General features: G+C 52.1%; 1 protein-coding gene across 3 annotated transcripts in view; it reads left to right on the forward strand.

Annotated features, from left to right (window-relative positions):
• LOC103349190 (serine/threonine-protein kinase MARK2) overlaps positions 1 to 21,918 on the forward strand; it is a 94,283-nt gene that overhangs the window by 1,197 nt on the left and 71,168 nt on the right. The window contains exons 2-5 of one of the 3 annotated variants that reach the window (XM_070049996.1): positions 389 to 639; positions 1,766 to 1,854; positions 2,974 to 3,136; positions 4,880 to 5,037. The exons of 1 other annotated variant lie outside the window; for it this stretch is intronic. The gene's annotated coding sequence lies outside the window, so the exon portion shown is untranslated. Of the gene's footprint in view, positions 1 to 388; positions 640 to 1,765; positions 1,855 to 2,973; positions 3,137 to 4,879; positions 11,531 to 21,918 lie in introns of all 3 variants that reach the window. One more of the 3 variants, XM_070049995.1, reaches the window with a different exon arrangement.

The following is a 21,918-nucleotide window of genomic DNA, read 5'->3' on the forward strand; positions in this document are numbered from 1 at the left end:
TCCCTGGACGGCAGACGCGCGGTGGCCGCCCTGGCCCAGCCGCCCGCACCCTGGCCGCCCTCCACCTCCGGTGCTTCCCGGGACCGGCGCCCACCTGGGCGGGCGTCTCGGGCATGCGGACACGGACCCGGGTTGCGGGAGGAGCTGGCGGCTCCTTCTCCCGACACCGCCAGCCCTACCCTCCTGGTCCCTGCACCCCGGGGTTCCCTAACTCCACGGGTGTGCCACCCCGGGGTTCCCTAACTCCACTGCCTGTGCCAGGCAGAGCGGTGGCCCGGGCCAGGGAAGGGGCAGGAGGAGGGGAGGCGGGGAGGAGAAGGTGGGCGTCCCTGGGAGAGGGGCCTACCTCGTGGGAGCAGGGCTGGTGATGGCCGTCATTGTCTCCCAGCCAGAGGGCCAGCAGGTCCCTGTGCACCTGGGACAGAGGACGACAGAGAGACCGGGTCCTCCAGGGCCGGCGTGCCCCAGTGTGACCTGGAGGAGGACGTGCGGGCCAGGGCCAGGGCCCAGGAGGGAGACTCCGAGCACCCGGACAGCAGCGAGCCCTAAGCTGGGCCTCTGCCTACACCTGCGACTGACTGAAGGGTCCCCCATCAGCCCCTGGACTCTCCCGGCCTCGCTGGCCTCCCTGTGCGCTGGGTAGGTGCCGGGGCGCAGTGCCCACACTCTGCAACAAGGGGGTGTGCTAGTGACATTCCCCAGTGGTTTGGGTGCAGAGGCCCAGCGTTCCCCTCCCCCAGTGACGCCCAGGAGCAAGGTCAGAGAGAAGCGGCTGCTTCGGTGGCCGCTGGGCCTGGTGGTTGAGGCCGCTGTCCGTAGCAGAGCCCCTGGGGCCCTATCTGGCTCCATCCTGGCCCTGGTTCCTGCTTGTGAGAGCCTGGGCGGCAGCCGAGATGGCTCAGGCTGTGGGGCTCCTACCGCCCTGTGGAGGCCGTGGGTTGAGTTCTGGACTCCTGGCTGAGTCTGGGCTCTTTGGGGGCATTTGCGGGCTGGGCACGCTGCTGAGAGCGCTCTTTGTCTCTACTTCTCTCAGACCCGCACCTTAAGAAGAATCGGCAGTCGTTGGCGACCACGCCGTGGCCCTGGTGGCACACTGGGTCCTTAGCACCCTGAGGAGCCGGCGAGGCTCCGTCTGCTTTGCACAGAGGCGGAGGCCAGGGAGGGGGGGGGGCGTGGGCTCCCGTGAGCTGGCCGTGCAGCACCCGTGCCTTGGTCAGTAGACGTTGCCTCAGACCTGCTGACGCACACACTGTGTGTCAAGGCGCAGGCAGCAGCTGGGGCCACAAACTCGCTGGGGTCACAGCCAAGCAGCCGCATACCCGGTGACCACAGCCAGGGCTCTGCTGGGCCGCTGGCCTCAGCTGGGCTCTGGATGGTGGCTCATGTGTCTGTCACCCTCTCCTGGAGTGGGCCAGCCCAGACCCCTTCTTCCTAAGGCAGACAGGAGTGCTAGCCCAGTGCCACCGGCACTCTTCAAGGTCTCCTACATGTTGTTGTGGCCAAAATGTTGAACCACCAATGTGAAAGTCAGCGAATCCTCCAGCTTAGGAGAGACACCTTGCTCGTTGGTTGGTTCGGTCTACAGGAATTATCTCCCCATGATGACTGCTTGAGCTTTGCCTCGGAGTTGGGCTTCTTGCTTCCGGTGCTTTGGAGGCTACTGGTTAGGTGCACACAGAGGCATGCTGGAAGGGCAGCGTCTTCTTGGGGAATCGAGCTTGCTACGTGGTGACCGCCTCTTCTGTCAGGGTGCTTTATGTTGCAGGCCAATTGATGGCAGTCACAGAAGAGCCTGGACAGAGACTGGCTGACAGCAACACCGAGACAGCGAGCGCGAGCTCGTCCGTCCTACTGGTAACCCCGGTTGCTCGTGCAGCATCTCCTGAACTTGATCTTCTGCTTGGGGCGCCACCTCCTTCCATAAGCTGCTTTTGGATGTGTGATGCTTTCTCTATTTTTTTTTTTTTAAAGATTTATTCATTTATTTGAAAGAGTTAGAGAGAGAGGGAGGGAGGGACAGGTTGTGTAACTTGCACTGCATAATGGTGGTTTTTGCCAAATTTAAAAAAAAATAATAATCTGAGCTGTCCTTCCCAAGTTCCCAATAAAACCGGACAGGGCTGGCTGCAGCCAAGAGTGCACCGAGTGTGCGCAGGTCCACCCAGACGGAGGCAGGGTTCTCTGGTTCCTTGTCACATTAGAGGACACGCCTCGGGGGACGCTGCAGCAGCGTGTTGGCACACACCGTGTGTGGCAGGCGTGGTGTGCCAAGGTGCGTGCTCAGAGGCCGTCCCAGCTCTCTCCCCAGCCCCTATCACGTTCCATTGCTGGTTCGCCCAGTTCTGCCCCTCGCTCCATAAGTTCCCAGACCCCTGTCTGCGCAGGAGGTGGATCTGGCCTGGGACACGACGTGCTGCTTTGCTGGCCAGAGAATCGGCAGTGTCCTCTCTTGGAAGGGGAGTCCAGTGTTTGTCTGATGGTCACAGTGTGTCCGTGAGTGGAGGGCCTGCCGCCTTCTAACGTTGGGCCGCTTTGCTCCCGAATGCGGGCCAGGCTGGGCCCTCTGCTGGCTCTCACAGGGCTGTGCTGGGGGTTGGCCAGAGGCTGCCATCCCCCACGACCCCGCCCCTGCAGCACCTCCAGACCGGCTCTCTCGCCTGCCATTTTATTCTGCTTAATCTTAGTGCCAGGACCTGGGGGAGGCAGGCAAGGCGCCGAGGGTGCGCAGTGGCAGGGGCCGCTCCCTCTCAGAGTGCGCACTTGACTGGCGCACGCTGGTGCCTGCCTGGCCCCCTAGGTCCTGCTGCTGTGGGGGTCAGAGCACTGGACCTGGGCCTGCCCCAGGCTGGGAGAGCAACCTGGAACATTCGGCCTCCGGTGGCATCGGGCTGGTGGTGGGCTGCAGGGAGCGGAAGGGACAAGTCTGCTCTTCCGCAGGAGGTTGAGAGGAGAATTGTCAAACCTGTCTTCTAGATCATAAAGAGCTACAGACGAGGTGGACTGACAAACAGTCGCTGTGCCCTAATGCAACAAGCAGGTGCAGAGTTCATCGGTGCTGCGGGACCAGGACCTAAGCAGGCTGACTGAGGCGACTTGTCCCGCGGTGGCCGAGCTGCCCCTGCAGTTGGGAGTACAGGTGCGTGGAGTGTGTGTGGCCTTGCGTGGGGTCCACACTCGGTGCCGTGTGCTCCGGGGACCTGCAGCTGCGCCTTCGCCCTGAATGTCGTGGAAATGCAGGCACCCAGGCCCCATCCAGACCCCCGAGTGGGAACCTGCACCTGGGGGTAGCAGCTGGGTGGCTTATGGGTGGCTTTATGGGTAGGTAGTTGGACCCAGTGATTTCCTGGCTGTTTGAAAACGTTTTGTGGCACTTGATAGTTGTTTCTTCGTGTGTGTCTCGATGCTCATTGTGTACACTATATGTGTGCTTGTGTCGTGTGCATTTCCACACACACACACACACACACTCCTGCCAGTATTATGGCTTTGGGTTGTGCACGGCTCTGCTGGCGCGCTGGTCGCAGGCCGGTGGGCGGGGCCGCCTGGGTCCAAGCAGTAGGAGGGTGTGCGTCAGCAGGGGAGATTTTGAAGGATAACGAGATCGTGGCCCTGTGATGGAACACTTGGTGTTGGATGCATCTCATTACAAAGAGAACAGGAAATGGAGCTGACACAGGTGGGTCACGTTCCCAAATTCTAGTTGCGGTCCAGGCTGGAACATCCCAGCCGCGGGAGCCTCTCTTGCCTGCCCCGCCTGCCCCTCTGCTTGGCTTTTCAGTGGTGGACGAAGATGACGTCACTGCTGAAGCCTCAAGTCATGCTTGCCCCCTCCCGTGCTCTCAGGCCTGGGCCTCGCCACCCAGCACCTGGTCATTGTGCCCGCCTGTCTCATTCTTCGGAGCACTCTCTCTCTTTCCTCTGTCTCTGTTTCTTTCCCCATCTCTCTCTTTCCCCCAGTGCTAGTCCTCTCCATACCCAGGTTCTCTCCAGTGGACTCTGCCAGCCGCTGCCGCCTGACCTGTCATTCACGCCTTTGTCCCTGGCACTTCGTTGCTCTGTGACTTTTCATGGCTGTCCTGTGCTGTAGGAGCAGGTGCAGACTTCGGAGTCTGACCTCAAAGGCCTTGGGTGACGTGCTCCCAGGGCTCCTTCCTGCTGCCTGTGCCGCCCACACACCCTGGGGTGCTTCCTGGACCCCGAAGGCACCAGGCTGTTGCTTGCTGTGGGCAGGCAGCCACTGTGCTGTGGTTGCGTTGTGTGAGTCCTTCCACACTGGGTCAGCTTTCACCTGCTTTCCCCCAACATGTCCAGAAGCCTCTCTTGTCTCGCCCATTCCGTGCATCCCTGCATTGGGTAAGGGTTCCACACAGGCTTGGTTACTGCTGCATTGGGTCAGGCCCCATCCTGAGAGATGAAGACATGGCGGTGAGGGGCGGTCAATTCCCTACCTGGCCCAGGGGGCTCTGGGTGTCCTGGCTTTGCTAAGGACCAGCGGCTCTCTGACCCAGGTACTTACGTGTCCTGTTCATCATCTCTAAACTGGGGCACATGGCCGAGTCTGCCTTCCATTGGGCTCCTTCGCCTAGGAATTGGTGCAGCTCCAACTGTTGATTGCAGTGAAGGACACAGCTCTAGTGGTCTCATTCGGAGGCAGCCGTTGCCAAGAGGGAGGGCTGAGAACCTGCCCCAGGCTGTGCGTGGTTCCTCTGCGGGTTCCTGCTCTAGGCGGCACATCCGAGCCGAGGACTCCGGGAGGGCGGGGCCCGCACCTGTCACCATGGCTTAGCTGCCTCCTGGGGAAGTGAGTGCTCGGTGGTGGGCTTTCAGTACGGGTATCTGATCAGCTGAGTCAGTGACCCTTTCTTCTCCTGCCCTCTAGAGGAAGGAAGACGTTGGGTTCTGGCCAGAGAAGGTCTCGGTCGGAATTGGGCCTGGAGAAACCGATACCGTTGAGGAGGAGTGAGCCAGGAAGACCCACCAGAGAAGTCAAAGCAGAACGAGACTCCGCTGCTCGGCGCGATGAGCTAGCCAACCTCCGTGAGCAAGCTGCGTGTGTGAGCCTGGTGGAGACGCTGGGGTTCGGGGTCGTGGGGGCAGGCCCCGGGCGTCAGCCCCTGCCGCCTCTGCCGCCTCTGCCCTGGCTCTGTGGCTTCCTTTGTGGCCTTCTCTTCATTTACTTTCTGTTTGTCATGTGAATTCCAAAAACGTCTTCAGACGGTAGGAGTTAGATAGGTGGCTTTAGGAGCACCGTGAATATGGAGAAGTAGAAACCAAGCAGGGAGAGCGTTCGTTCCATGCTATCGTGAGGAGCAGTCAGGGCCGCATTTTGTTGATCGTCATAGTGCAAGTTCATCGTCTTCCTCGGACTTTTTGCAAGATTTGTTACTTATTTGTGAGGCAGAGCATTAGACCGAGAGGGAGAGCTCTTCGATCTGCTGTGCACTCCTCAAATGGCCACAGCAGCTAGGGCTGGGTCAGGACGGAGCCAGGAGCTAGGAACTCCATCCTGGTCTCCCCAGGGGTGGCAGGGGCCTGCGTACATGCGCCATCACCCTCTGCCTTCCCAGGTGCATCAGCAGAAAGCTGGGTCAGAAGAGCAGCCGGGACTTGAGCTGGCATTGCTGGATGGGATGTGAGAACCGCAAGTCTGGCGTCATCGGCACCGCAGTGCCTGCGCCACTAGGATTTCCTTTTTAAGGTTTTGTTTATTTGACAGAGTTTCAGAGTGAGAGAGAGAGGGAGCGACAGAGAGAAAGGTCTCCTGTCTGCTGGTTCTCTTCCCAAATGGCTGCAACAGCTGGAGCTGGGCCAATCTGAAGCCAGGAGCTTCCCCTGGGTCTCGCAGGTGGGGTGCATGGGCCCAAGCACTTGGGCCATCTTCCACGGCTTTCCCAGGACGCAAGCAGACAGGTGAGAAGAGGAGCAGCTGCGACATCGACCATTGCCCATGTGGGATGTCAGTACCGCAGGTGGAGGTTCAGCCTACTATGCCGCAGCTCCAGGCCCTTTTTTCCCCCCCCCAACATAGACGCAATTCCCCTGGATGCATTCCGAGAGATTTCCTGTGTCATCACTTGTACTGCTCTATTGCTTTGTCAGCTTTGGACACTCTTCCTTTGTAGTGACTACGTGGTACTGCGTCAGCTGACGGGAATGCTGGGAACTTGGAAATGTTGGAGCAGTGTTGAAGTGGGTGATCTCCTAGGGAACACACGTCCTTTGTCCTCTGTGGGCTTGTCGCAGGAAGTGGAGGCACCAAATAGTCAGAAGCGATCTGCGTGTTCGTCTCGCAGCCGCTCGTTTACTATGATCAGGACTTTGCTACGCAACACTGGCCATGGCCCCGCCCTCTGCCTGGAGACGGACAGTGCAGAAATGCGGGGGACCCGCACTTCTGAGTGAGCTTCGTGGAATGAGAGTTAGGAGACGTTTGCTGCTCTTCACAGGTCGCCAACCAGAGCCTGAGTTCCAGGAGTAGCGAGAAACAGGAGTCTGCCTCCAGGGCTGGTCTCCCACACGGGTATGGATGGAGCCACATTTTGATGGTGGGCAGAGCCCCTGGTCCCGTCCTGAAATGAGTCAGGGGAGAGTCTTCGGGGTTCCATAACCCTCAGGCGGTGAAGGGAACCAGGAAGGGGAGCTGGAGCCTGAGCGCATGGAGCAGTGGAGACCAGGCCTGTGCTCTGTGCATGCAGCCGCTTCCCTGCTTAACGCTCCCCGTGTGCACTCAGCGGGGGCCTGTTTAGCTCCATTTTCTACAAAGGTGCCCGAGTGCTCAAGAGATGTGTGCAGTGTCAGAGCTCCGGGACTCTGGACGCCACAGGGTCCCGCCCCCACCGCCAGCCTCCTGGGCCTGCAGGGCCTCCTGCTGCGGCTGCACAGCTGCTCTTGGGGTCTGCTAGGCTGAGAGAAGGGGGTACCTGGGAGCACTGGGGGCTGGGCAGATGGCAGCCCTGCTGTATGAGGGGGAATGGGATGAAGAAAACCAGGAAGTCGGCATATGGCAATCTTGGCTTTAAACATGGTATTAGGTTTGAACTCTTGGATGAATTGGGAAGAATTGCTATTTTCCCATCATCAGATTATCCTATCTGATCACTTAATTCAGACCCTCATGTCTAGCCATTAATTGTTGTTTTCTCTTCCTATGGGCATTGTGGATAATTCCTGAAAGTGAATTCCTAGGCACTTTTTAGATTTGGTTGCTTTCATGAAATTACAAACAGACATTGAGAATTTGTGGAAATCTGGAATTAAAAGATGAGTTTAGGGGCAGTTTTGTGGTGTAGAGAGTTAAACTGCTGTCCGTGATGGCTGCATCCCATGTTGGAGCACTGGTTTGGATCCCAGCTGCTCTACTTCTGATCCAGCTCCCTGCTAATGTGCCTGGGAAAGCAGTGAAATATGGCCCAAGGACTTTGAGCCCTGCCATCCATGTAGGAGACGTGGGTGGAGTCCTGGCCATTTGGGGAGTGAAGCAACAGGTGGAAGATTGCTTCTTCTCATGGTCATTTTGTCTTTCAAATGAACAAAATAAATAGAAAAATGAGTTTATTTTGGCGCAAAATATTTCAAAATGCAAGTATAGATCAGTCTTCAAAGAGTTCACAATAATACATATTATGAAAAAACTAAGCATAGATTTGCACCAAAATAAGCTTAGATTTTAAATCTGTTTTCCCACACACTTTTTGAAGTTCCCTGGCATAGTATTTCCCACTATGCTTTCTTTTGTAGAAGATTTATTTATTTATTTGAAAGGTACAGTTACAGAGAGGCAGTGGTAGAGAGAGAGGTCTTCCACCTGCTGGTTCACTTCCTAGATGGCTGCAATGGTCAGAACTGTGCTGATCCGAAGCCAGGATCCAGCAGATTCTTCAGGGTCCCCATGCAAGTGCAGGGGCTCAAGGATTTGGGCCATCTTCCATTGCTTTCCCAGGCTAGAGCAGAGAGCTAGATCAAAAGTGGAGCAGTCGGAACTCGAACTGGTGCCCAGATAGGATGCTGGCACTACAGGCGGCAACTTTACCTGCTACGCCACAGCGCTGGCTCCCCCACTGTACTTTCTAGTTTGGTAGATCTTCAGTGGAGCAAGCATGGTCTGCAGATCAACCATGCCAGCCTTAGTGGAGGGAGGTCTTGGGAAAAGCGCATCCCCTCAGGCCGACCCCAGCCTTAGTGAGCTGGAACGTGCTTTGTGCCTGGCCAGAGCCCTGAGTGACTGGTTTACAACTGAGGAGTAGAAAGTTACTGGGACGCAATATGAAGCAGCCTGCTTTCAGTTGGCCCAGGAAAGAGAATCTGAGATCCGGCTCCTGATTGCTGTTTTTCACCTTCACTACTTTCTCTCTTTGTGAATTCGAGACTTTGAACTGTTCCTTGGCAGGGGCCATTGATGGAGATCAGTGAATTAAGAGGTCTTCACTTGGCAGTTTAGACAAAATCTCGAAGGAGGGATTTTGGAATCGCGCAGCCCAACTGATTTGGAAACTGATGAAATATTTCAGTCAGGATAATTTGATAGGATTCTGTTGCCTGCACACACGTTACTCAGAAGTAAAATTCTAAAATTCTTCCTTTGGCCCTTCAGGGGGAGCATGGTCTCACCCGCAGCTTCATTTTTGACTAGTCTTCAGAACTGTGGCTTCATCCATTTCTGTTCTCGGTCATTTGGTTTATAGTACTTGGCTATCCCAGCCCTAAGAAAATGAGAGTTAGATCATTGTAGTACCCACTACTGTGAGTGCTTGAGACTGCCTTTTTATTTTTTCCCACTCATCCTCATAGTTTTGGGTCTAGCTTGGAATATTCAGACTATGTATATTTAGTGTAGCCTACTGTTGCTGTGGATTCTTTCAGAGAGGAGGAGCGTGGTGGGGGCAAGAGGCGCAGAGTCACCACACAGACCCCGGGAATCGGGTGAAAGCAGGCCAGAGGTGAGCAGCCCACAGACTCGTTTATTTCAGTTGGTACAGCAGCTTATATAGCTGAGGCAGCCAATCTGGTCAAGGGGTGGTCTATGCCCTAACTAATCACAGCCTGTTGCCAGGCAGGCTCCATTGCCATGTGGTTTCCAAAGCCATCCAATCACAGCCTGTAGTCAGTTTCCGTTGCCAGTGGCCATCTTGGCATGACCTTCTCATTCCACCACATTTCCCCCTTTTCGTTTATTTTCGAGCAATTGGTGGAATGATTCTTGGCCATACCATTGTTGACCCCATTTCCACAGCCTCCGTATGCAGCTGTGCCTGTCTTAGGTTGTTCCCCAGGGGATCTTACCTGTCATTGATTAACCAGCGCTCAAAACGGGAGACCACAGGAGTGCTTGCTCAGATGGGGGTAGGAATGAGGAACAATGGTAATCAGGAATGGCATGACCGCACACAGGCTGTGGGCCATTTGAGTGGCTGACCAGAGCTAGTGGGGTACAAAACAGTAACAGATGTGGCTATGGGCAGTTTCTCAGGGTAGGATGATAGGGCAGGTGCGTCTGCTAACAAGGTGGATTCTCAGTCTTGTTCAGCTGGTTCTGGTTGGCTGTCAGTTGCAGGCTTGATGTTTCTGGCTGGTACCCAAATGGGCTGTCCCACATTCTCTGGAAAGACAAGCATATCCTCTACCTTTGGTTAGCAGAAGCCTTTTTACAGGTGCTGCAATCCAAGGCCTGAATTCCGCATCCACTCCTACGTTAACGGCAAACATATGGGTGGGATGGGGTCTAGCGGCTGCCCTGAGAGCCTGGGGTGCCTGAGGACTGCCACAAATGTGGGGATCCTCACTGGGTGCGGATGGGATGACCTCACATGGGTTATTACCTCGAGGTCATCTAAGTTCATCCATGGGTACTTGGGGGGTGGCTGACCAGGCATTGATGCCTTGTCTGCTGTCATGTTATTTTCACCGTCAGAGCTCTCTCTCCCTAAGTCATCAACTGATGTCTGTGAGGCAGAGGCCTGGAGTGACAGGCTCTTATCACACAGATTCGTTATGTTTGGAAATTGTGAGTTTCTGAGAGGGGGGTATCTATCTTTCCCATGTTTGAGTGCTTAAGAGCGGCGTGCCACGCCACCTCTAGCCAAAGGAAAGACACGCACAGCACTGCTGCCATAACAAAGCAAATTCCTAGCACCTCAGCAGCTGATGGCCTTCTGCAGGGGTTCCCTACGTTAAAGGAACAGACAGTGGTGTATCAGATCCTACCTATACCCTGTGCTCAGTGGGGGACTTCCTTGATTTGTTAGGTTGTTGTGCCCAGATCATTAGATCCCCACAGAGACCCCCAGAGAGTCCATCACACCGAACTGCAAGAGCAAGGTTTATTCAGGGGTACCGGCCCCGACAGGGACCCCATCCACCCAGAGACCCCCAGAGAGTCCATCACACCGAACTGCAAGAGCAAGGTTTATTCAGGAGTACTGGCCCCGACAGGGACCCCATCCAACCAACCCATGCAGCGGAGGAAGGAGTGAGGCCCCGGTCTTTGTTTGGGAGAGTTTTTAAGGGAAAAAAGGGCTACATCAGCAGGAAAAAAGAGTTACATACAGCATGGAAGCTCTGGGCACAGGGAGTTACTTTGTTCAGCCATCTCTACTGAGCTGTCCTTGGTCTACCGAGTTAGCTGTCCCTGGTGAGCTTTGAAATCTCCGGAATGCCTGAATGCCTGCTTTTACAAGGACCCGGGTCTGCTATGGGAAACAGAGGCTGCTTATTTTATTGTTTTAAAATGGAGTCACTTTGGCTTTTCATTCCCTCCTTGTTTTTGTTCATGTTTGAAAAACCCAATCATGGTTTTTAGACTGACAGTTCGTAAGTTTCACAAACGTTTATGGGTCTATACTGGGACCATTGGACCATTAATTGAATGGTGCCCAATCTGTGTTTTATGAACTGCACAAGTCTGTTGATAATGTAAGGGCCAACGGTTAAGATTAGAATTAGGAGAACGAGGGGCCCAGTGAGTCCTGTTAGTAGGGTGGTTAGCCATGGGATGCATTAAACCAAGACTCAGACCCCCCCGAGAGGCGTCCTGTTCTTTTTTCCGTTGTGCCAGTCCTTCCCCGACTTTAGCCATGTTATCTTTCATTAGGCCCGCGTGATCGGCGTAAAGCAGCACTCTTCCCCCAGAGCAGCGCACGCCCCCTTGTTGCGAGAACACTAGGTCGAGTCCCCTCCTCAACTGTAACACAGCTTCAGCCAGAGATGAGAGGGATCATTCAAAGTGGGTAATGGAGTTTTCTATGCATTCTATGTCAATGTCTATAGCTGCCCTTAATTTGGAGTACTGTTGGTTTTGGGTTACTAGGACCGACACCCTGGTGCCCAGCCCCCATCCCCCCAGACTGGCTCCTATTAGTAAACTCAAGTTAGGGCAGTTATGGGCTCCATTTTATATCTGTGGGTTTTAATTATTTCCTGTTTGTCCTGGATCTTTTTTAGGAATTCACTATTTGTATGATACAGAATTTTGGGGACCAATCTAACAAGTACGCAATAATCAGTCTGATTTAAGACCTGGAGGTGGACACAAGGGGTAAGGCCGGTAGAACAAGCCCACCAGGTGTCATTGTGAGGGATGATATACTGGTTTGCTGGAAATGCTTTAAGAACAGAATCACAGAGATTTTTTTCTGTGGGGGACCTGTCCCAAGCAGAGTCCCTGCCCCATAACCTGTTCTAAAGTTAAACCCCGGTTACGGCTTTTCCATCTACAGTTAGCGGAGGAGGTAGAGTTAGAAAACGTGGTGGTTACCGCATAACCTTCATAATAAGGGGGGGCTATGTCATAGCAAAGCCAATAAGCCATTGTTAAATTTGGGTTGGTATCATTTAGGACCTGGAAAGACTGGGCAAGCAAATCTAATAGCGGGTGTTTTACAGGAATTTGAGGATCAAGGGTGTTGGGGGCATTAGTAACCCTTGTGAGTCCAGAGGAAATGGTAGGGCTTATTGCATTGGGTTTAGAGGCAATAATGAGGCCTGCTGTACTGGGGGTCGGCTTTTGGGTTGGTTGAGAATTTACTACCTGATTGGAGCCTATTGCCACTGACTCCTCTGTCAGAAATCTCTGAATGGAAAATATCCCTCCTGGATCCATTCCTTCTATATAGTATCTAATACCCCAGCTCCTTCCATAGGCCCATCTAGGGTCACTGGGGTCGGTTACATTGATCTGGATTTGTTTACATAGTTGGTTGCTGATTTTGTGACTTTATTTTCTCCCATCACTCCCAAAAGGGCTGTCAGGTATACAGTTTTCCGGCCACCATGGTGCCTTGATATTTGGATCTTTTCCTGGTTTCAGTATCCAGCTTGATGCTGTTGCTTCACATGCCCCCATAGGCACAGTATTAGTGACCAGATTGTTACAGTAGGTCGGTCCTGAAGCAGGGCACATACACAAGTCCTTAGCATTTAGGAGGGCAGAGAGGGGCTAGAGCGCAGAGTCGTTACAAAGGATGCCGCCGCTGGCCCACCAAGTGGTCCGGTCTGTGATTGTAGAACTTCGCCGTTTCTACTCAGCACCCACCGGTACGATTGAGGAGGGTTACTTACAGCCGAAGTTTGACGGAAGGAAAAGAAAAACAAGAGCAAAAGCAAAATCAAAGCTAGCTGGGAGGGTTTTGGGATTGGCCCCCATCTCTGCACAGTGTGAGTCTCAGTGGGCTGGGCGGATGTTTGAGGATGCTCCAGGTTTCTCCTTGGGGCTCCGTTGTCGGAGGAGCGGGCGGGTCCGTCGGCTGGGCGTGAGAGTAGTGGATCCATGCAGCGACCCTATCTACTTTGAGAGCCGTGGGAGTTGTCATCAGGACAACGAAGGGGCCCTTCCATCGAGGCTGGAGAGTCTTGCGATGATGTGTCTGAACCAGAACCCAATCCCCCGTTCGGAATCTATGAGGGGTAGGAGGAGAAGCAGTTTCATATACAGCTTTGAATTTAGGCCAAATATCCTGGTGCATTAGCTGGAGCCGACGCACAGCGTCCGGGACATCCTGGTCATCTAGAGTAGCAATCAGATCAGGCTGTAAGCTAGGTATTAGGGGAGGGGGTTTACCATACATAATTTCAAAAGGAGCTGGTAGCGGGAATTTCTAACCTGGAATAGAGCAAGGGGAAGGAGAGTTACCCAGTCCGCACCAGTCTCTAAGGCCGGTTTAGTTAAGGTCTCTTTTAGCGTTCTGTTCATTCTTTCTCCTTGTCCTGAGCTTTGGGGCTGGTATCACAATATAATTTCCATGTCCCCAGTGCAGTGGCTGTTCCCTGGCTTACCTGCGAGATGAAAGCTGGGCTGTTGTCTGACCCGATCATGGTGGGAAATCCATACCTGGGCACGATCTCTTCAACCAGTTTTTTTGCTACCACGTTGGCAGTTTCATGTTTTGTGGGGAAGGCTTCAGTCCATCCAGAGGAAGTATCTATGAATACTAATAAATATTTATAGCCAAATTTTCCTGATTTAATTTCAGTAAAGTCAACTTCCCAGTACGTACCCGGTCAGGTTCCCCTAATTCTTGCACCTGAACTATTGGGGGCCAAACAAGCGTTAGTCAACCGACAGGCGCCGCACTTGGAAGCAGTCTCTTTGCTAAGGTCGTTGTCGTCAGTGTTCTCAGGTCGGATTGCTTGAGCAGGCTCTGTGTCTTTAGTTCCCAGGTGGGAAGCCTGATGGATTTTCCTTAAGATGGTCTGGCCTAATTTATGCGGTAGGATGACCCGTCCATTCACTGTCCTCCAGCAGCCTTTGTCTAAGAGGTGGGCCATGGGTTGGTCATTTATCCAGATCAGGTCTTCAGGGGTGCACTGGGGGGTCTCTGGCAAATCTCGTGCCCCCGGGTCCACTAGGACAGGAGTAATTTTCCTGGTTTCGGCTATTTCTTTGGCAATCTTATCTGCCAAGTTATTTCCCAGTTGGATAGGCCCTGAGCCTTTTCGGTGGCCTGGGCAATGAATGATTGCCAGTTTCTAGGGCCCCCATAGGGCTGTGAGGAGACTCAAGATCTCTTGTTTGTTTTTGACAGTCTTTCCTTCTGTAGTCAGTAGGCCCCTTTCCTGATAAATAGCCCCGTGGATGTGGGCAGTGGCGAAGGCATATCGGTATAGACATTTAATTTTTTGTCTTTGCCTAATTTAAGGGCCATTGTTAGGGCTATTAGTCCTGCCCTTTGGGCTGATGTCCCCGAGGGTCAGGGTTCTGCCCAGATGGTTTCAGTGGTGGTGGTGACTGCTGCCCCCGCATACCTGTGGCCATCCCGCATGAAGCTGCTGCTGTCAGTGAGCCAGGCGGCTTCTGCGTCGGGTAACGGAGTGTCCCTCAGGTCCGGTGGAACGCAGTGAGCCTGGGCCAGTGTGCCAGCGCAGTCGTGGAGAGGAGTCTCCAGCGCAGGGTCCGGTGGCAGCGTGGCTGGGTTGAGAGCAGCGGGAACCTGGAAAGTTATTCTAGCAGGGCGTAGTAACAGGGCTTGATTATGAGTCACCCTCACGTTACTTAGCCACCGGTCTGGTGGTTGTTTGAGGACACCCTCCAAGGCATGAGGGGTGCCCACAGTCAAATTCTGTCCCAGAGTCAATTTATCAGCGTCCCTCACCAGGAGGGCCACTGCAGCTAAGATGCGGAGGCACGGAGGCCATCCCGCAGCTACCAGATCCAGTGTTTTTGACAAGTAAGCCACTGGTCTTTTCCATGGCCCCATGGTCTGGGTAAGCACCCCTTTCGCGATGCCCTTTCACTCGTCCACGAACAAGTAAAAGGGTTTAGTCACATCGGGGAGTCCCAGGGCAGGGGCCTCCAGAAGTTTTCTCCTGAAGAGGTCGAATGCTTTTTGTTGTTGCTCAGTCCAACTAAAACCCGGCCCCTCCTTGGTGGCTTCATACATGGGCTTAGCTATTTCTGCGAACCCAGGAATCCAAAGGCGGCAGAACCCTGCTGTGCCCAGGAATTCTCTTACCTGCCGGATGGTGGTGGGGGTTGGGATTTTTTTTTTTTTTTTGACAGGCAGAGTGGACAGTGAGAAAGAGAGACAGAGAGAAAGGTCTTCCTTTTCATTGGTTCACCCTCCAATGGCCGCCGTGGCCGGCACACCGCGCTGATCCGAAGGCAGGAGCCAGGTGCTTTTCCTGGTCTCCCATGGGGTGCAGGGTCCAAGCACTTGGGCCATCCTCTACTGAACTCCTGGGTCACAGCAGAGAGCTGGCCTGGAAGAGGGGCAACCGGGACAGAATCCAGTGCCCCAAACCCGGACTAGAACCCGGTGTGCCGGCGCCGCAAGGTGGAGGATTAGCCTGTTGAGCCACGGCGCCGGCCGGGGGTTGGGATTTTTAACACCATTTCTTTTCGTGCATCGAAGAGCCACCGCTGGCCATCTTCAAGCAGGTATCCCAAGTATGCCACCTTCGATCTGCAAATCTGAGCCTTGTTGGCAGAGGCTCAATGTCCCAAGTCCCCCAAAGTCTGCCGTAAATTCTCAGTTCCTCTCAGGCAGGTTTCCCGGTCTGCAGCCGCTGTTAACAGATCATCCATGTACTGTAACAGACTCACATTAGGATTTAGTGTTCGATACTCACTTAGGTCTTCATGTAGGGCCTCATCAAAAATAGAGAATTTTTGAATCCTTGGGGTAATCTTGTCCAAGTCAGCTGGCCACTTATCCTGATCTCAGGGTCCTGCCATTCAAAAGCAAAGTACATTTGGCTTTTGGGAGCCAATGGCAGGCTGAAGAAGGCATCCTTTAGATCCAGGATTTGGAACTGTAGGGTGAATGTCTATTACCCTTCTATTTACCTCTCGTAAGCCCTGGACTGGCTGGTAGTCATTGGAGTGTGGTTTCTTCACCCGCCGCAAGGGAGTGTTCCAGGCAGACTGCACAGGCTTTAAGACCCCCAATTTCAGCAACCTCCTGATGTGAGGAGTTATTCCTTCTTTTGCTTCTAGTGGCATCGGGTATTGGCAGACCTGTACCGGGTCAGCATCTGCTTTGAGCTCCGCATACACTGGGGGTCAGTGCTTGGCCAGTCCCATACCCCCAGTCTCGGCCCACGCTAATGGAAATCTTTGGAGCCAGTTTGTTATTTCTGTCTCCGGGGTGAGAGGCTCCTGGTGAAGTTGGTATTCTTCAGTTAAGTCACTAGTAACAAGCACCGAATTGGCTGCCCATCACCATGCAGCAGTCATGCCCTGTGGTCTGAAAAGTGAATTTGAGCTTTCATTTTAGAGAGATCACGGCCCAACAAGGGGTAGGCGCATCCAGGTATGACCAGAAACGAGTGGGTTACCCGTCCCACTCCCAAGTCCACTGTTCTTCGGGTAGTCCATTTATAGGGCTTGGTGCCCATGGCCCCTTGGGCCCAAGTTGTCTTATCAGACATGGGCCCTCCAGAAGTTAACAGAACTGAATTTTCAGCTCCCGTGTCTACCATGAATTTTACTGGCTTCCCCTCCACTTTTAGGGTTACCCTAGACTCAGGGAGGGGGTCTGAGCCCCGTCTCCCCTAGTTGCTGTCCCCCTCCAGGGTTGCCTGGAGGACCTGAGCTGGCTGGGGCTGTCCTTTTCTTAGGGGCCAATCCTTGACACAGTGCCCCTCCTCCTTACAATAGGCGCATTGATTTTTGCCCACCTTAGGGTTACGGTGCTGTGGTCCTTTGCTCTCTCCTGTAGGTGGCTTAGCTGTCCCAGTGCCAGCGGCAGTGAATCTCGCGTAATTCCTCCCGGTGTTGCACCTGTTGCTGTGCTAGGAGCCTCACTAAGCTCCTTTCCTGTCTCTTTTCTCATCTCTCTTCTTTGTGTTCTCCTGTTTCTCTTTTGTTAAAAACTTTTTCTGCCACTGCCATTAGTTCTCGAAGGTGTTTTTCGCCTAATCTATCTAGTGACTGTAGTTTCTTTTTTCTGTCTGGTGCTGCCTCATTGATGTATGCAAACATCATCATTTGAGCTGATTCCTCTGCCTCAAGGTTATAGGGCATATATTGGCGAAAAGCCTCTAGCAGCCGCTCTAGATAAGCTGCGGGGCTCTCATTTCTCGCTGTTTTATATCATAAACTTTGGCCATGTTGGTCGGCTTACATGCCGCAGCTTTGAGACCCACCAACAGAGCCTGGTGATAGACTTGGAGTCTCTCCTTACCTTGTGCCGTATTGTAGCCCCAATCGGGACAGGTGGTGGGAAAATAGGCATTAGTGATCACCGGATCTGTCACAGGGGCCCCAGTTGGTCCCAGCACTGCTTTTTGGGCTGCCTCCAGAATCCGGTTTCTCTCCTCCGTAGTGAAAAGGATACTTAAAAGTTGGTTACAGTCATCCCAGGTAGGCTGGTGGGTAAACAAAACAGTTTCTAAAAGGTTAATAAGCTCTTGGGGATTTTTAGAGAAAGGGGCATTTTGCATTTGCCAGTTGTACAGTTGGTTGCGAACGGCCAATACCAAAGAAGTTGGTCGCCATCGGCATCTGCCTGTCCTGCCAGCCTTGGGGCAGGGTTACTGTGGTGGCAGGCTGGGGAGGGGCTCCCTTGTGGCTCTGGGTGGACTGAGCCGGCGGCCCCTGAGGGAGCTCCTCCCACAGCCCCACCTCCTCCTGTGGCGGGGCAGCATTCCCCACCAGAGGGGAGTAGGGCAGGAGAAAAAGTTCAGACTCATCCATTCCTCCTTGGAAAACAGGTGGCTCTTGTTTTTCTTTTGTTTTTACAGGGAGCACCTGCAAGGGATAGACAGATTAGAAACTGGTATTGGGGAATTTGGTAGAAAGGATCCGACCCAGGAGAGGGGTCCATCTGCCTGTTTGACGAGACTCCTCCAGGTTACAATTTAGGGTACTTGGTCTAGGTGTCCAATTCAAGGCTGAAAGATTAAATCTTCAACTTTGGAAATAATAGTTAAGATAAACATTCCTTCTCAGGGCCAGCCCCCATCAAAAATGGGCCATTCCAAGGTGCAGAAACTAACCCACTTGGTCTTTTTAACATTTACATTGTTGTTATGAGCCACCTTTTTAACATCTTTCCAATGTACAAGGGTCAGGTCTAATGGAGAGGAAGGAGTCGCCCCCATTTTCTGTCCTATTGATTCAGTCGACCACAGAAATAGAATGAGACAAACACTACTTAACGAAAACACAATTAGACACTGGACCCATACAGACTTTCCGCAGACAGATTCAGATGGTCTTATTACAGATCTTAATCGCTCTGAGGGCGAGCCTCCGGGAGTTTGAAGGAGACCAAAGACTGTACAGATGGGACAAGAACTCTGCAGCAGTCCCTCTTTGTCCCCAGATACAGATTGGACCTTCCCAGGTCCCAGACAAGGAATCAGGACGTCTCCCGTTTCCTCCAGGGTGTGCCCTATGAGCATGTCCGCTCGGGCAGTGACCCTCCATAGATTTAGAATACAGATGCAACGGCGGTCAGTGCTACAGATTCAGACTTAGACACAGTTAAACAACGAACAAATAGACAAACTCACCCAGTCAACTGGAGCAAACCTTTGGGGTCAAGGTCGCTGTGGGGGCTTTTGGGGATCCGAATCCTGGATGAGCCCCCAATTTATGTTGTGCCCAGATTGTTAGATCCCCGTAGAGAGCCCCAGAGAGTCAATCACACCAAACTGCAAGAGCAAGGTTTATTCAGGAGTACAAGCCACGACAGGGACCCCATCCAACCAACCCACGCAGCGGAGGAAGGAGTGAGGCCCCGGTCTTTGTTTGGGAGAGTTTTTAAAGGAAAAAAGGGCTACATCAGCAGGAAAAAAGAGTTACATACAGCATGGAAGCTCTGGGCACAGGGAGTTACTTTGTTCAGCAATCTCTACTGTGCTGGCCTTGGTCTACCGAGTTAGCTGTCCCTGGTAAGCTTCAAAATCTCCGGAATGCCTGAATGCCTGCTTTTACAAGGACCCGGGTCTGCTATGGGAAACAGAGGCTGTTTATTTTATTGTTTTAAAATGGAGTCACTTTGGCTTTTCAAGGTCAAGGCTGTATGCCTGCACGGTGTCTCCAGAGTGATACCTCTCTCAAGTGAGGGACGATGACTTGGTTCCAAATTCTGGGATGATCAGTCCCTTATGTGAATTCACCCACTGAACTGAAAGTAAGAGGAGGAGCTGAGAAGCAGTGTACGCTTCTGGGCAGTGTGTGCCTAACCTGGGGTCACTTAGATCGAAAACAAGGACAAGGAAAGGGGCTTAGGAGGGGGTTCTGTGCTCACCTCACAGAACCGAACAGCACACAAAACACTGAGGGACCTACTTGCCAAAATCAAGGGGGGACCTTGCCAAGTCCGACACGCTGTCTCTATCTCAGTCACATTGGTGTGCCAGATGCTGAGGTTGATTCATTGGAGAGGAGGAGCATGGTGGGGGTAAGAGGTGCAGAGTCACCACACAGACCCCGGGAGTTGGGTGAAAACAGGCCAGTGGCGAGCAGCCCACAGACTCGTTTATTTCAGTTGGTACAGCAGCTTATATAGCCAAGGCAGCCAATCCGGTCAAGGGGCGATCTATGCCCTAACCAATCACAGCCTGTTGCCAGGCAGTTTCTGAAGCCATCCAATCACAGCCTGTTGTCAGGCAGGCTCTGTTGTCAGCGGCCATCTCAGCATGGCCTTCTCATTCCACCACAGTCTACCATTTGAATTTTTGTTTTTTGACTGTTACTTCAGGTTTTCCTGCCATCCTGTGGGGAACTTGAGTAGTGTTTAGAATTCTATTGATTTATCTTCAGTGGTTTTTAAATTTGAAATTCTGAAAAAATTTTAATATATATGTGATGTTTGCATATTTAAAATATTTTATGTGTATTTCAAAGGTAGAAAGAGACAGAGAGATACCACTTGTCTGTTGGTTCTCTCTCCAAATGTCTACAACAGCAAAGGCCGGGTAGAGCCATGAGACTACATTTCAATCAGGGTTTCTCCCTGGTGGCAGAGATAAAGCTACCTGATCTGTCGCTGCTGCATCCTGGGTAGTACCTTAGCTGGAAGCTGGGGTAGAGAGCAGAGCTGCGACTTGAACCCAGTGTGAGATGCAGTCAGCTCAAGTGACAAACACCCACCTCCATTGTATGTTTTTATGGGCACTATTTCAACCCATCTGTACAGTATAAACGGGTCCATCAACCAATTAGCATTTCTATTTCCTCAGCTCCTCTTTGTCTGGAGACTGCCAGGTCCTCTCTCCCAGTTCTTTCTGTAGTGGAGAATACGTTAGAGTGAACGCTTGTCCCCCGATTTTATTCTTTTTCTTAAGCGGGGATGGGGATGGGTAAGGTTGCCTGAGTACGCAGCTACGTGTCCTTCATGCACGCCTCCCTCGCTGGACACCCAGGCTGGAAGTGTTTCCTGGCTGTTGTGAAGAGTGCTGCCACGCACGTGGCCCTGTGGTGTCTCTTGGATATGCTAATTTCACTTCCTGCAGAATTATCCTCAGACGTGAGATCCTGGGTCGTAGGGTAGACGGGTTTTTAGTGGTTCTGAGGAACCTTCCTGCTGTTCACTGTGGTCCCTCTACTAATTTGCAATCCCTCTAAAAATAGAGAAGGTTTCCCAGTTTTCCAAATCCTCACATTTAACTGGAGTCAGATGATGTCTCATTGTGTTTTCGATTTGCATTGCCCTGATGATTAGTGAGAGGGAGCCTTTTTTTAGAATTTTTATTTGCCATTCATATTTCTTCTTTGGAGAATTAATGAGGTTGCCCTTCTTAATTAGACCTTTTTTTTTGTTTTCCTTTGAGTTCCTCATATTCTGGATAGTACTCCTTTGATGGATAATTTGTAAATGTTTTCTCCCATTCTCTCAGCTGTCTCTTTACTGATTGCTCACTCTTCTTCACTGATGGCGGTGCAGAAGCCTCTTAGTTTGCTGTAATTCCGTTTGGTTATTAGTGCTTTTGCTGTGTGTACTTTGAATTCTTATTCAAAAAAATCTTTGACTATACCAGTGTTGTGAAGTATTTTCCCCTGTGGTATTTCTAGTAGTTTCATAGTTTACGAATTGCATCTCAGTCTCTGTTCCATTTTGAGTTGCGGTAATATAGGGTGAGATCTAGGGGCTAGGACTGGTCTTCTATATTTGAATATCCAGGATTTTTTCCCCCACATACAGAAAGGACTCTTCTGTGTGTGTTTTTGAGTCAGCTGGTTTTAGATACAGGGATTTATTTCTTGGGTCTCTGTTCTGTTCTGTTGGTCCTTGTGTCTGTTTTCCCACCAGTACCACACTCTGTACTCAGGCTCCATAGGATGTCTTGAAGTGAGGTATTGTGATGCTCCAGGTTTGTTGTTCTTGTTCAAGATTGCTTTGTCTCTTCAAGAACCTGGATGTTTTCATATTCATTTCACTGTTAATTGTCTAGCTCTGTGAATCTCACTGGTACTTTGATGGGGATTGCTTTGAATCTATAAATGCTTTTGAGTAGTAAGGGCATTTTAATAAAAGTAATTCTTCCATTCCATAAGTTGGGAAGTCTTACCATTTTTTTTCACATACTTTGATCTGTGTTTATGAAATTTTTTTGGTAGAATCATTGACATCTTTTTTTTTTCTTAAGATTCATTTATTTTATTTGAAAGGCAGAGTTACAGAGAGAGAGGGAGAGAGGGAGAGAGAGAGAGAGGACTTGTATCTGCTGGTTCTCTCTCCAAATGGGCGCAATGGCCAGAGCAGGGCCAATCCGAAGCCAGGAGCCAGGAGCTTCTTCCAGGTCTCCCACGTGGATGGCAGGGGCTCAACCACTTGGGCCATCTTTTGCTGTTTTCCAAGCATGTTAGCAGGGAGCTGGATCAGAAGTGGAGCAGCCAGGACATGAACTGGTCTTAAATAAATTTATTCCTTGGTATGTTTTGTAGCTATGGTGAATGTGATTTCTTTCATCATTTCATTCTCAGTGAGTTTCTTAATGCTAAATAAAAATACTGCTGGTTTTTGTGCACTGATTTTA

This window comes from Oryctolagus cuniculus, chromosome 10 (genome assembly GCF_964237555.1).
Source record: "Oryctolagus cuniculus chromosome 10, mOryCun1.1, whole genome shotgun sequence".
In the NCBI taxonomy this organism is placed as follows: Eukaryota; Metazoa; Chordata; class Mammalia; order Lagomorpha; family Leporidae; genus Oryctolagus; species Oryctolagus cuniculus.